Below are 16,384 nucleotides of genomic sequence, written 5' to 3'. Positions count from 1 at the left end.
CAGAGAACACTGTCTTGCCCGCCGCTGTTTGAATGGGGTCATAACCTTTGGACTGGACAGAACTGCAGTTGTTTTAAGCAATTGCTTGAGAAGTCAGCAGGAAAATGGACATCCTGATCACAAGAGTGACATTTGTGGACTTTCTGAAGATAGAATCAGTATATAACCAAGAGTAGCTTTAGCCTTTCTTTTTTCTCTTTTCTTAACTGATGTAGCTGTCCGCTTTCCTTTTCCTTATAAAAAACTCCTCGCTTTCTGCTTACAAGCAGGACATTATTTGGGTTTCTATCTGAATCTGTGTTGTCTGAATGGCACTTCTTTGATTCCCAAAATAAACACTAATTTGCCCCTCATTGTAGCTCTTATTTTCAGATTACCAATATGTATTTGTCCACTCTAGCGCCACATTTTACAATCATGCCTAATAAACCCAGAAGTTTTTCATTTTTTCTAGTATACATTCTGCTGTTAGACCCCAAAATGTACACCATTCCATGGGGCTGCATGTGGGATGCAAAATATGGTTCTTTTAAAGACTACCATGCTAATGTTCTGTGTTCTGATGCATTTGTCTTTGTTACATACTATTGTTTCTTGTTTTGCTAGCTTTGTTCTTCAGTCCTATAATTAGATATGTGCTCTTTTGTGTACAAGTGCTTTTTGTGATCTTTTGAAAACTTGAGTGTTTTCAAGCATAGATAACTTAATTAGGCAAGCTGATAATGAAGCCAGCTTATTTCAAAACATGTAACAGTAGAAGCAAAACATGGTATATTTTAAGCTAGTATTTAAAAGCTAGTTACTACATTTTCTGTCTCCATCTTTAAAAATGGTGTAAAATAAAATACTGAAGTTTCTGCCAAGTTTCTTCAATGAAGTTTCATATAATTAATTTGAATCAGAATATGTTTCAATAGAAATAGTCCCACAATGTCAGAAAGATGTGATGGATATCATCCAGGATTATCATGTAATTTGCTAGGTTTCTGAATATGATATTCTTCGGAGTTGCATTTGTTGCTTCTGAGATGTGAATTTGATGGGAATTTCATCTGACCTGTTCAAGTTCTGGACTTGATGAGAATAATTTTATTGCTGCCTGTATGTTTTATGACATAGTTTTGGTGGGTCTATGGCTCGCGGCCACTCTGACATTTGGAATTTACAGCAGTGTCCCACCTGCCCGGCTCTGAGGACAATGAAACATGTTATGTGTTACATTTTAATTCTAGAGGTGTTCTTTAATCCAGTCACTCTGCAGAAAGGAGACTGTTAATGAAGAAGATTGCAGGGACTACTCTCCTGAAGTATTTAAAATGGAGACTTTGTGACTATTATCTTTTCATTTTACCCCTGCGAGTGTTTACATTTTTCACAAACACCCCCCAAATAATTAAGACAACAATGAGCAGAGGCGTCTGATTCACAGGTGGCAAAGACAAACTGCTAGAAGTTTGTTTCTGGAGTTTCTGTTAAAGTCAGGTTTAGCTGAGATGATGAATGGCAACATGGAAAAAACCTTTTGTCATCATTGATTTAAACAACCAGAATAGGTTTCTGGAAATCAGCACTGTATTCTTTTTTTTTTTTTAATTAATTTATTAACTTATTTGTTTGGCAGTGTGTTCCTGCAGGAGCTGGAGTAAGCAGCTGAAGTTTCCCCAAGCGGAGGTTTCAACTGTTTTAAATTTCAATACAAGCAGCTGGTGTTGAGCATTCAGAGTGGGTCAAGCCCCTCGTCTAGAAAAGGGAGATCAGTAGAAGGACTCAAAGCTGTACTTGGTATTTATGAATAACAGGTCTTTAGCAACTGAACCACTGGAGGTGCAAAGGCTTTTGCTGATTTCTGCAAGAGCTCCGCTCCACTTGCAGACGTCAGCGGGGAGTGCCAGGATTATTCCTCCATGCATCCCCTCGTCCCGTTCTCCCCGTGGTCCTTGAGAGCAGGCACAGATACACCCAACAAAGCACAGACCAGATGTTCAGTTCAACAGACAGAGGCCAAGACTGAAGACATAGTTATGGTGAAATAACTGGGAGCCCACTCAGCTCCACAACACGGTCTGAGAATTGCCACGGGCTGGGAGGTTGGCAAGGACAGCAGAAGTAGGGACGTGGGTACAGAGAACCCCTGAGGAGTTGGGAGGGCCCACCCTAGTGCAGGATCCTAGACTAGGACATGAGGAAAATGTGGAAAACCCTGCATGCCCATCTGGAAGATGTGACCAAGCAGGCATGGCAAATTTATATTTATAGAAATGACGCAATGAAGCACCAAATCATATGGTGCTGACTGTGAGTGACTATGGTTGATTTGGTAGAAAGAACACTCGTTGGGGACGCCTGGGTGGCTCAGTTGGTTAAATGTCTGCCTTCGGCTCAGGTCATGATCCCAGGGTCCTGGGATCGAGCCCCATATCGGGCTCCCTGCTCCGCGAGGAGTCTGTTTTTCCCTCTCCCTCTGCCCCCTGCTTGTGTGTGTGTGTGCTCTCTCTCTCTCTCTGACAAATAAATAAAATCTTAAAAAAAAAAACAAAAAACAAAGAACTCTTGTTGGATAATCAGAGGACCTCATGGTGCTTTCACAATGTACTTGGATGTGAGTTTGTGAGAAAGTCACTATATGATCTCTTCACTCAAAAAATGCTCTCAAAAGTTCCCAATGAAGTCCCCGATGATCTCTGTGAAGTTTGACTCTTGCTTGATAGACTCCCCAGTCTTTCCCTGTTTACATTTTGTGGTCTTTGTCCCACATTCAGACTTCTTCTGCTCAGATACATTTTTTTTTCTTCCAAGTAACTTACCAGATATTTCCACTCAAAAATTTTTTTTATGTTTTTCAATTCTCAAATCTTCAATTTATATTGTTTACCTTTTGACTTATTTTATTATGAGTATTTGTATATGATGTCCATATCTACCTTTGGTTCCTATCAGTTAATACATTTTTCTTTCAATAACAGTGACTAACTCTGCCTGAATTAAGTAGGAAAAAAACATATATATTAAATAATTTTGGGGAGGGCTACAGAGGCTGGCTTAGAAGGTGAACAGCCAGGGGCAGATCTACTAACGTGCCCCAGAAATGGTCTCATGAAAACCCCACTACACAAAGACCCAGGTTGCTCTACCATCATTGATGACATGTCCCTCTGCTTCTGAAAAATGAACGTAAGCACTGCTCTGCTGCCCCCTCCAAAAGCCCGAGTCTATATCATCCTTTCTCTTCACTCACTAGTTTTCTTTGAGTTCTGTGGCAGAAGACCAGTGGCACCTGAGATTAAGTTCAAGATCCTGTGACCAAGGACATTAAGCTGATGGTCACTTAAGTTTGATCCCATTTTAAAGAATTAATATTAATAATAATTATTATATATATGGATATTATATTAATTATGTTGTTTTCTGGGTTATTTATACCTATGTGCATGTTATTTAGGCATATCCATGGGACAAGGTGAGCTTAGGGTCCTCCTCCACCATCTTCCCTGGAAGTCCAAATATATCCACATTAAACCATCAAAAAGTCAATCCTTGGGTTAACTCAGGGAATATAAGCACTCAACATCTCATAGTTCTTCTATATAAATAATGACTGTTTATCTTTGACATCTTACTTTTCATTAGAGCTGTTTCCAAATTCCTTGCATTTCTTGCTGGTGCTTCATATTCACTGCTAAGAAGTCAATGCCACCGACCCAATTGCCATTTTAAAAGTTCCCACTTAATCATTGATATAAAAGTACCAGAAATCTGGAGCCAATAAAGCCAATGTTTTGTTTCTAGCCTCCTGTTTCACTTTGTAGGTAAGCCCTGTTATTTCTTTCTATGTGTCCTAACATCACAGTAATTAATGTTGTTATTCGATTATTTATACATCCCATCATTTATTCATTTAATAATTTAATAAATATTTATATAGTACAAATCATGATTATTTAACAAAAAAATAACTGTGTACCTTCTATGACAAAGACACTCTACTGGACACCAATACCTTTAGCAATTCAACAACAACAACAAAACTTCTCCTAATATTCTACTTGGAGAGACAAGATTCAGTAAACCTAAAAATGATAACATAATTTTGGTTCATGATATTAAGAAATGCAATGTGTATGTGCATGTGTGTGGGGGGGGGAGTGATACCACTGAAAATTATTCCAATTTTCTAAAAGTAAGTGTTCCATTGTAAAATTAATTTATCACTGTGAATGTCTTTATGATGCTAGCTGTTCCTCTCATGAGAGAAGTTCTTGTCTGTGGACCAAAAGAATTGAGACATAACAAAGCTTACCCTTAGCCAAAAGGTCCATCATTGCCTAAAAAGGGACGCTATTCCTATAGAGTCATAAAAATTTAAGCAATTAAGTAGAATGCTTACCAAAATGCCATAAGGAATATTAATTAATTTTTTTAATTAATTTTTTTTTTTTAGTTAACAACCTCTGAGAAAAAGGCAAGGATGGAGATTTACCACTATGCACTTAGGGCCGTTATACGCTGCGGGCACTATTTCCATCCCAGACAAAGTCATCAGTGAAAACTTAAGACAAAGGAAAAGCCCCAGTTCTTGAAGTACTCACTTAAATCAATTAATCTCAACTATAATTCAAAGGAACATATTAAGAAAGGAAGGAATAATGGAATAAATCTCATGTGCCTCAACCAATAAATAATGTATTTTGGTCAGAAAATAAAAAATGTGTTTTGAATATCTTTATATTTTGGGTCATAAGAAATATATAAAACCATAGCAAAGAAAAGCCTTGGATAGAGTTCTCTTTCTGCCAAGACATATTTAAAATGTAGTACCCAGCATGATTAAACAGTTAAGTTTAATAGAGTGTAAGTTTCTGCCCCATAAAATAATTTCTCTTTGCTGGTATTGATTTACTAACACCTTATTGAGTGGAATGTGTGTTTTGCGGGGTGTTTTGGGGAGTCTTATTGATTCACTGAAAGTTGCGAGGATGAGAAGAATAGAAATGGCTTTGATTTCATTTTTTCATTAAAAAGTCAGTTGTGATCAACCTTAAAACTCAAAGGCAATCTCAGTTTGTAATCTGTACCCCTTTAAAAATGTTTTCTCCATGAGGCCAAAAGAAGCTAGTTAGAGTTTAAGCTTCATTAATGCAAAGGAAGAAAGGCAATGGTGTCTTTCTGTTCTGAGCTAGTGAGACCAAAACTACAGAAATGTATTCAAATCTGGGTGATAAACTTTAAGGAAAGCTAGAGATAAATTGCAAATGCATTAAGAGTAGTGTGACCAAAACACTGACAAGACCCAATGCCAGGTAAATGAGGATATATATGTGTTTTTGTTGTTCTTGTTTTGTTTTGTGTTTGTGTGATCAGTGTCTTTATGCATTTGGATGATTGTACAAATGGGATTATACTTCAAAAAGTCTGAGTACAGTCTTTAGGAAACTGATCCTGAATCAACAGAAGAAAGTATATTCTCAGCACTTTGAAAGGCTGAAAACACAGAGATGCTGGCCATTTTCATGGGATGTGCTAGAACTAGAAGTCCAGCTAGAAAGGGGTATATTATAGATAAGACTTTAGCAGAAATGAGCATCAGAGTAGAATCTAAATTGTATGAACTTTTACTTTCTCCTCAACCAGAGAATCTATAATGTCATTAAAGCGTACGTATGTTTATAATAAGTCAGTATTCCTGAAAAGGCATGACTAATCCTTATTTTAAAATTAAGTAGTTTGTGTTTTCATAAGAAAGAATTATTCTATTATTGGAAACTTCTAGATAAAACAATAAAAATAGAGAAAAGAAAAAATTATTCCATTCTCTTTATTTGTACAATGTTAGTATGCTCATGCATTAGTGCATTTCTCCATTTTAGGACTCTATTTTTTAGAAATGTTTATTTATTTTTAATTCCAGTATAATAAGCATACAGTGTAATATTAATTTCAGGTGTACAATATAGTGATTCAACACTTTATACATCACCCTGTGCTCATCACGACACGTGTCCTCCTTCATCTCCATCACCTGTTTCCGCCATCCCCCGCCAACCTACCTTCTGGTGACCATCAGTTTGTTCTCTACAGTTAAGAGTGTTTCTTTTTTTTAAAATTTGTATGTTTGTTTTATGTTATTTTAATCATTTTGTAAATACAGCATTTTGAAATTAATATAAAAACTTTTATTTCTATTATACTTCATAGTTTAATGATTTAAATTATCTTACAAATAATAAAGAAATAATAATTTATCACTAATTCCCTTATTGCTGTATATTTAGTATAAATTAGAAGGTTGATATTACAAATAATACTGAGATAAAAAAATCAATGCATATAGATTCTCCCTTATATTGGATTATTTTGTAAAAGTATTACTTTTTTTAAATAACAAACAAGGTTGAAAATACACTAAATATGATTTTTCTTTAGGGAAATATAAATTAAAACCACAATGAGACACTGCTACACAATTATTAAAAAAGCTAAAATCCAAAATGCAAAACACACCTAAGTGTTGAAAAAGAAGGACTAGAACTTTCATACACTACTGATGAAAATGTAAAATGGTACAATTTTGCGAGAGTTTGGCAGTGTCTGAAATAGCCCAACATGCACTACCATATCAGCAAGTCAAATCATTAAGTAGAAATCAACCTCAAGATCACATAGCTATTGCATTTAGCAGGCAAAACCTTTAAAGCAACTAACAAAGAGCCAAAGGAAAACATATTCCAAATATTAAAGTAAAATATTATCATGATCAGTAAATTGATAGGACATATCAAAGTTTAAAAGTGTTTTGAAGTGTCCAAAGTGAAAGGAAAATTTCCCTAAATTAACTCAATAGTAGTTTGAAGATGTCAGAAATTTAGTGTCAGTGAAATAGAAGGCAGAAAAATAGAAATTATCCAATCTGAGGAATAGACATTAAAGAATAGGACCAAAGAATAATAGACTCTCAGTTACCTGTGGGAAACTATTAAATGGATTAATGTAATTAGATATCCAGAAGGAGAAAGTGATGAGGATGAGGCCAAAAATAAAGTTACGAATAAATAAAGCACGACAGTCCCAAATTTGGTTTTTAAAAAAATCAATTTACTCATTCAACAAGCCCATAAAGCATAAGTAGGATGAATAAAAACAAACAAAACCTCTTACATAGACACTTAATTGTGAAACTCCAGAAAAATTTAGGGAAAAAAATGAAAATGCCAAAATATTATTTCTGATATAACATCCTTAAAATAAGAAGTTGAAATAGAGACATTTTCAGATTCATGAAAGCCGAAGGAATCTGCTCCAAGAAACCTGCACTACGGAAAAAAAAAAAAAAAAAGAAACCTGCACTACGGGAAATGCCGAGAGATACTCTTCAGGCTGAAGGAAAAGGATACAAATAAAAGCTTGCATCTATCAGAAGGAGTAAAGAGCTTTCTGAGAAAATTAAAATTTGTGCTTTTCTTCTTGTAATTTCTTCATAAGTAAAAACTGCTTAAGAAAAAATAACCGTGCTAGATGGTGATTACTACATACGTGGATGGAAAGTATATGAAAAAAAAAGTGCAAAGCAGGGGGTTGGGTCAATGGAATCAAGCTGTTGTAATGTTATATTTCTGAAAAAGCAAGGAAGAAATGTTAAAGGTAAAACGTGACTTTGGCAATGCTGAAAATAGACTGTTCAAAAAACACAGTGACGGGACATGAAAGGACAAGCCATAGACTGGTAGAAGAATTCCACTGCAGATCTCTGGCAAGGACTGAAAGCAGAAGATAAAAGTACCTCAATAATAAGAAACCACCCAATAGAAGAAACTCAAAGAAACTTCACAAAGGAAGAGTCATAAATGATCAATAAGCATAGGAAAAGATATTCAGTATGATTCTGTATGAGGAAAATCCAAATTAAATTCCAAGATTAGATACCACTGGACCCCTAATAGAATTTCTAAATAAAAAAGAAAAAAAAAAAAAAAAAAGACAGTTCCAAGTGCAGGTGAGGATGCAGAGTGCCTGGAACCCTAGTGGGAATGCAAAGGTGTGTAGCCACTTCAGAGCTAAATATCCACTTCCCATAAGACCTGTCAATGTCAATCCTGGGCATTCACCCCAGAGAAATGAATATATGTCCACAAAAGTCTTACCCAAGGATGCCCACGGCAGCTTTATTTCTACACATTAAGAATTGGAAAAAACCAAACTGTCCGCCAACAGGTGAACTGGCAAATTTATACAATAGAATATTAATGAGCAATAAAAATGAACCAACCACAGATGCAGGCAACAACATGATTGTGTCTCAAAAACATTATGTTGAGCAAAAGAAGCCAGATGCAGATTATTATATGCTGTATAATTATTTTATATGAAGTTCAGAAGTGATACACATATAATAAAATTTCCCAGGATCAGTCCTAATTCCTAAGGCCATATTTCATATGTAGTCACGGCTCCCACCGATTTTTGTATGCAACAGCAACTTCTGACACTTGAGAACGTTTAACTAACGTGTGTGAACACATAGAGCAGAAAAGATGAGATTTAAGTTATGACGCTGATAAACTGGGATGGAAAAATGACAATGCTAGCAAAGTATAAGAGTTCAGTTTGCTGAGTGACTTTACTTTCTCGACGAGTGTCTGCGACAGGCACTCAGAACACAGACGATGCGCTTCATGCAGAGGTGAGGCTCAGCAAAACGGAAGAGTGAATCACCAGTGTGCTTTGTATGTCCTTTCTGAAAACGGAACTGCCTACAACTAGTCCTTACAGAGTTATTTACAAAGGTCTGGCTTCCGCTTTTCCCCCAGTAACCACACTCAGAGTGTAGATTTCATTCAAACTTAACATGAATCACAAGCCTGTTACCATGAGGTCACCCGTGCAGTAAGCCTACGCTTCTTTAGAATTCTAATATTTATAAGACTCTTCACAAATAGTAACTATAACGTCTATTTTGCTTCTCATTTAGTTATTCCTGATTGAATAGTGTAACTACTCTGTGCTTCTTTAAAATTTATTCGGGCCTTTTCTAAAAATAGCATGATTAGTAGACAACAACACAAATAATGTGCATTTACCAAACTCATTTTATTTTCTGCAAGCTGATACCTACTATTAAGAAACTAGGTCTACTGTCATTGATGTCATCCATGTGGTCTTTCTGGTGACTTTTCTACTGATAGACTTTCATGAGATTTGGAGGGAAAACTACTCTGATTTTACATCTGACCTCACAGCACAGGAACTATTTCATATAACCTTGTCTTTTCAAACATTGCTTTTTAGACAAGGTACATTTGAAAATTAATATGTCTTAATGTGTAAAAATATAAGAGTTTGTCTTTAGAGGTTGCTACAATGAAGAAAAATAGAAACATAGGAATCACATCTTGTTAGTTATTTGGAGCTGGGAGGTGGGTGAGGTGAGGACCAGCAAGGCTGGTTGTGTTGAAGTGAGCCTTCACTAATTTCCCATGAGGGGAGGTGCTACATACCACATCACGGAGGGCTGGAAAGATGACCTCATTTTCAGATCTGTGAGGCAAGGAAGGAAGATAATTGGGTCTTCAAATTCATGAGGCAAAAATCAAGTCACTGTCCACTAAATACCTAGCATAAAATAATCGCAAAGTCAAACCTATGACACTAGCACAAGAAGGTCAACTGCATGGTTATAGACGCAGAAATGTATTAAATATTGAAAGTTATCCTTCTAAACCAGCAGCATTTTTTCCTAATCTGAATATACATTATGCACCATTATGATAGCCTTTGGTGTGCTCATAGAGCATTAAGTAAGCGTCTAAGTATTTTCATTAAAGAAAAACAGAAGTAAATGAAATGTTAGTGCTTTAATATCATCTATTTTTTGTTCCCCGTTCTAGATTCTAGTTTTGAAGAAATAAAAGCCCAGAGAAATATATGTGGTCGAGATTGCCAAAATTTCCAGATGAGATCTCTTCCAAATATACCAGCAGACAAGGAAGGAGGCCCTCAGGTTTTAGAAAAGGTGAGTACAGTGAGACCTTGACAAAGCTCCAAGTGTTTCCCTCATCTCAGGCAGATAGTATGACAAGAGACATTGAGAACTGATAAAATCATACATTTTCATGTACTGTGAAATCAATCATTAACCAAAGAATGTCCACATTTACACCATCTCAGAAGGATTTTGGTTATCACGCATTTAGGTTGTTGGGCACTTACTCTAACTCCTGGATAAAAGTGAACTTCAAACTGATGGACTAAATCAACTATCCAGATTTTTTGAAAAATCAGATTTAAGATCTTATGTGACTGAATCATAGCTGTAAGGTAGAGATCACATAGCCTACCACATTTTATTCATGGAGGTGGCATGGGGCTGAGCACCAAAGGCTGTATGCGTTAAGGACACACCATGCGTCCGATGCCTAGAGACAGTAATGGCTAGCTAGAGAAGAAGTGAAATAGAGAAGCAAAATAAATGGAACTTTTGAATTATTTTGGAAAATACTCTTTCGTATGTTTGAATTCCACTTCAGGAAAAAAATTCTAATTAAATTCTCTGCAGATAATTGAATAGGTACTGTGTACAATATCCTTAGTTATCTCCCTATATGTTTTTACCTGAAGTGTGTTTATTTTATTTCACTTGGAGGAGAGTCCTTCAATGTCTATGCAAACTGTGTCCACAGTAACCTGTGGGAATTCACCTCCAAACCCCAGGGCTTTCTAGGAAAAAACTCCTACACACACAGACACACACACACAAATCAGTTCTGCTTCAGTTTGTGAAGGGATATTCTTTTGTTATTCACAGTTCTCATTAACTATGAGGGCTGCAGGGCAATGAATGTTATCCTTTTGCTTCTTCTGCACAGTGGAAGCATTTTTAGGTTGACTAGATTAAGCACTTTGCTTTTCATTTGTGTATTCAGATTCCTCATCTCTGATGTGCCTCAAACCTCCAGGATTTCCTTTACATTAAAATCCCAGTTATAGATGTTTTCTCCTTAAGTGATTAACATCAACCCTTAGACTTTTCTAAACTCAAATTTAAATTACAGCCAACTAAAAATTTCCCACTGTTTCTTTCAGAAATAGGCATTTTATGTGTCAAATGAAAATAGGGGCTATCATTCTGAAATAGATGTTTTAGAAAATCTAGACGAGCATCAGAAATTCTCCCACAGAGGTGGAAATGAGACAAATTAAACCTGCATCGAGATGAAATCCTGGAGACTTAGCCTGTCTACAAAAGCCAACAAGAAGCATAAGAGATTTATGGGGAAATTTGTTGTATTAATACTAGTGAAATGCACTGGGGACTCCCTTCTTGATCTGATCCTTAATCATTCCAGATTTGTACCAGGATTTTTTTTTCTACTAATGTAACAAAAGTATGTCCCTATATAATCATAAGTCAGGAAAAAGTCAGTCTTGACATGCCTGTTTTTCAAGCTTTGGTGTTGTGAGAAATTAAAATACTAACTTACAAAGGCGTGAGCATCAGTTACAGTCCGTGCTCACTGGATGCATTCTGTTTCTGAGCACGGGAAGAAACCAGTCACTCTAGTTAAACTAGGCCATATGTTGTGAGCATTTCTCTACTGTCCTGTCTGGGCTGTTACTTTCTTTGATAGTGTTTCCCTTTGGCCATGAATTCATTGCTATAGCCCTGTGTAACGATTAATTTGGTCAAGTTTGGAGCATAAGGGAATACTCATAATAGGAATCCAAATTCAGGACTACCTTAGTAGCAAAGAAGAAGCAAGGACATACCTCTAAGCTTGTGTTCAAGGAATTCTAAGAAGTTAGTTTTGCTAGAAGTAAGAGTCGGACTGAAATGCCATCCAAGTGTTATATACTGGTGGGATTTTTGTATAGAGAACCATGAATATTTAAATTCTGCCCTGACTCCACCCACTCTCCTATGGTGTTCAGAAGAAATGCGTATGTGTGAGAAATAATGGAAAACAGAATAAGGGGTGCCTGGGTGGTTCATTCTGTTAAGCATCTGCCTTCAGCTCAGGTCATGATCCCAGGGTCCTGGGATCGAGTCCCACATCGGGCTCCCTGTTCACCAGGGAGTCTGCTTCTCCCTCTCCCTCTGCCTGCCACTCTGCCTATTTGTGATCCCTCTCTCTCTGTCAAATAAATAAATAAATCTTAAAAAAAAAAAAAAAAGAAAACAGAATAAAGTCAACCTTTACATTAACTAGTGATTTGGCCACAAAACCCACTGTAGGACTCTTGTACACTGAATTTGTTTTCTTTGGAAACCCTCAAATTAAAGTCAGCAAAAGTACCTGCCGCTCCCTGTGTCCTTCATGTGCAGGTGGAGATCTCACATCTCATCCTTCTGATGAGTGGAAGAGTCAAGCCAAAGCACAAAAGTAGGCCCACGGCACATACAAACACACCCACCTGCCCACGTACACATACCTGCTTGCTCAAGAATGAAAGAGAGTATCTTTTCTTCATGTCTGTCTTAGATCTGTCCAAGCCACAGACTCTGCTTTCTGAGCTGCAGAAGGAAATTCAAAGGAGGAAGGCAGGTGTCTGGCCCTTTAATCTTCTGGTACATTCTTACCTATATTTAGCAACATCTGTTGCAGCAAGAGATAGCAATTTTGATTTGAATACAGCTCTGAAGTCCTTCCTCTCTGTGCACCCCATTTGTATCCCATTTAATATGCCACTTCCTACTTCAGCTCCAGTGGGTTTGGCCCAACAGATAAATGTGGAATTTGCCTTAAGATGTTATCTGGGTGAACAGAGTGGACAGACTCTCTCAGGGACACGGGACCGGGTCTATTGACAAGGCGATGGTCAATGAACTGGCCTCCCCGGGCTGACTGAAGCTCTGTGTAAGAGTGAGTGTAAAGAGATAGAAAGCAAGGTTATTAGGACATGGAGGACAGTGCTCTTTCTCTCCTTCATCCCCCTCCCTTCTCTTTGGGGACCACCGTATGCTCTCCCACAGAAAGGGAAAGGATGTAATGGATCTGCTGCTAATCATTTCCTTCCCAATCAGTAACTTTCAAGGAGTTGTAATGACCATGATTGTGAAATCATATGAAACTGGTGTAAAAATGTTTGTGAATGAAAAATTTTATCATCAGTAGTGACCTTACTCCATTTTCAGAGCTTCCCCAGACAAATAATAGATGGGCTTTTTTTTTTTTTTTATGTTTGTCCATGCCTTCACTAAATATTTATTGAGCACCTACTTAGGGCCTGACATATTTAATGATGCCTTCCTCTCTAGTATAAGTGAAATAATCAATACAATGGAAATCACAAAATTCCAGGAGTCGGGGGGGTCTATTACAATGCTAGTGCAGGAAATTCCCATGTGCACTTCACCAATGTTAATTTATTTAATCTTCTCACTTTCACACACACATAAAATTGGTTCTTTTAGGAGTCCATAAATTACTTGCCAAATGTCACATGGCTAGTAAATGGTGAAGCTGTGATCTGAACAGCCTGCCCCCACCTCCATGTCGGTGTACTTAATCATCACGCTACGCTTGATCGCTATTTATGCACTAACATAAGAACAGTTTTTACTTAAATGGAAGAAGTTAATAATAGAATATTTAGTGTAAGAAAAATATACAAGCAAACAAGATAGAGAGGGGGCAGGTGGAGAGAGAAAAAGAAACAGAGAGAAAAATGCCAACAGTTGAGGCATTACTGGGTAGAGGGATTTCCTGCCCGTGCGGGGCCCACCTGGGTAGCTGTTCTCCGCCACTTCACTCCCATAGAACCAAAAACCCAGACAGATTTAGAGATAGAAGCTTAGTCAGGACTTCACATCTTTGCCTTCCCAGTGTTTCAATATTAAATTCCTTTGAAATGAAAACAGTAGTGATATTAGGTCCTCAGAAGATAAGAACAATCTTGCAGAGAGAATTTAAATGAAAAAAGAAAAATCTTAGGGGATGGCTGTTTCTTGACTGTGAAGCCATCATCTCTCATTCAGTCTAACTCGATAGCATCTTCCAGTGATGATATGTAACACTTTATCTTGGCTCTGAAATCTGCTGGGCATTTTCTTTGCAGGGACCCTGGTTCGGGAACACTCATTTCCTCTTATAAAAAAAAAAAAAAAAAGAAGAAGAACAGAACTTGGTTTCTACCTCCTCAATTCATATCAAGACTTATGTTTTTGACTCAACCTATCCTAATAAGCTGCCCAAGGTAATTTCCCAAACCTTATTCTGTATTAATATTGTGAATTTTAGGTTTTATTGGTGTAATTTTCAAATCCCAAAATTAAATCTCTTTAGATTTGAAGGTATGAGAGGCAGTTTAAATAAAAATCAACTTATGGAGATTTTCAATTATAATGTTTAAACGATCTGTTACAATTCAGAAGAGAGTAGTAGCATCTGTTATGATTAGAGATGTCTTTGGTAATTCTCAAAAGATTTTGCCTTCTGGAGCGGTAACTATTGAAAATCATTGAGTTAAAGCAGGAGCTTGGGAAATGAAATTCTGGGACTATCTGTGACACCTAGAATACTACACAAATGGTTGATTTCTCTTAAAAAAAAGCTTTATTAAATATTATTGTATTATGACTTATTTATTTAGCTAGCGCATATGCTGCTGAATTTGAGTTGCTACATATTGAAGCAATATTTTAGAGAACAATAAATTAATGGTATACATTATTAATTATTAATTTTCATTTACCTCAGATTGCCATTTAAAATCAAATGCTATCGCATTGATGGCTCCCTCTTTTCTGACACATCATAAAGTTTTGTATCTCTGTACTTCTGTTCCTGCTGTTCCTTACCCTGGGATTACTGCAGTGTATACATCTGGCACTCTACCCAGGTCGCCTTGACTCCCTGCTGCAGCGACCTCCCACTTTTGCTAGACCTGAAATGAATGGCTTGCATCTCAGCCTTCTCCAGACATTCACCTTGGCTATCAAGAGACACCTGGAGTCTTTACACTCCAGAGCTCCCCATCAATGAGTCAAGGCTAGACTTCACTGGAGACCACACCCCTAATGGGCTCCTTCCCCTTCTCTATGCTGCTTTCTCACTGTCTTACAGGATTTTCCAGAGAAGGACTCCTTTAACAAATCACATGTACCTCAATATCTGCCTCACGATTGGCTTTTAGGGAACTTGACCTAAGAAATGATCATTCCCACTCTTGTCTACCATATAAATTACTCTTATTCCCCAGGGTCCAGCTCAAATCCATTTCCTCTGACATCTTTGAGTATATTCCCTCCACCTTGATATCCCTGGCAAAATTAATGTGCTTTTTCTTCTGCATTGTAATGGAACATAATGGTTTATATTGTTAATTCATTCTACATGTATTCATCCAAAAACCACGTGTTCAATACCTGCTACACACCCAACACGAGTTTAGGCATCAACAACACAAAAGTGAGTAAAACACACAAAGTCCTGTTCTCATGAAGCTTATATTCTAGTGAAGGGAGATGTGATCAATACAAGCAGACAAATTAGTGTGCTAGATAAATTTAGACAGAAATGAATATAATAATGAAACTGAGTAGTGCAATGGAAGTGAAAATTTCCTTAGACTGGGCATTCAGAGAAATGCTCTCTGCAGAACTAAGCCATGATAGTATTCTTATATAAAGCTAAGAGCTTATCAAGAGTGTAGAGCATGCATGTTTTGCACAATGACATGCATAGCTTATAAAAAAAAAAAACTGACATAAATACTCTACTGTTAGTTGAACAGAATTCCCGAAAATAGTGTCCTGATTCTATTTCTTTGAAACTTTATTCTTTAGTTCAATGATACTCAACAGTAATTTGAGAGGTCCTGTTTCAGATCGTGTCTAATTAAGAAGCCCTAAATTATCCTTATTCAATTTCCATTGAAATATCCATGAAGACTGAGAGAGAGAAAAAAATCACAACTTGAAAAGCCAAGTCTTCCAGGCAAAAAATTAGCAATCTCTGATAAATCTTGCAAAAATAGTTCAAAGAACTGGATAAAGGATAAAGGTGTGACATGTGCATATTCTTTTTTTTTAAATAATTTTTATTTTATTTATTTTATTAGAGATCTAATATTGTATTCACTGTCCCCTGTTGGCAGAGTCACCCCAAAGGAATGGAGGGATCAGTAATCATCCCAGTAGGTATAATACTGAATTGTTTCAAAACAAACTCATAATTGATGCCAAGTAAAAGCACTGTGCACCCATTAAAATATGGCATGGTTGAAGAAATAAAGTACATTTGAAACCTTCAAAAAAAATTTTTTTTCAGATCTCATCTTTTTTATTTCTTGTATAATTTCACTTGCTCAGAGAACATATTTTGTACAAGTTCTGTCCATTTAAATTTACTGAGATTTTTCTTGTGGCTCAGAATGTGTTCCATTCTCATGAATG

Source organism: Halichoerus grypus, chromosome 11 (assembly GCF_964656455.1).
Source record: "Halichoerus grypus chromosome 11, mHalGry1.hap1.1, whole genome shotgun sequence".
In the NCBI taxonomy this organism is placed as follows: Eukaryota; Metazoa; Chordata; class Mammalia; order Carnivora; family Phocidae; genus Halichoerus; species Halichoerus grypus.
This window is presented reverse-complemented; position numbering follows the sequence as displayed.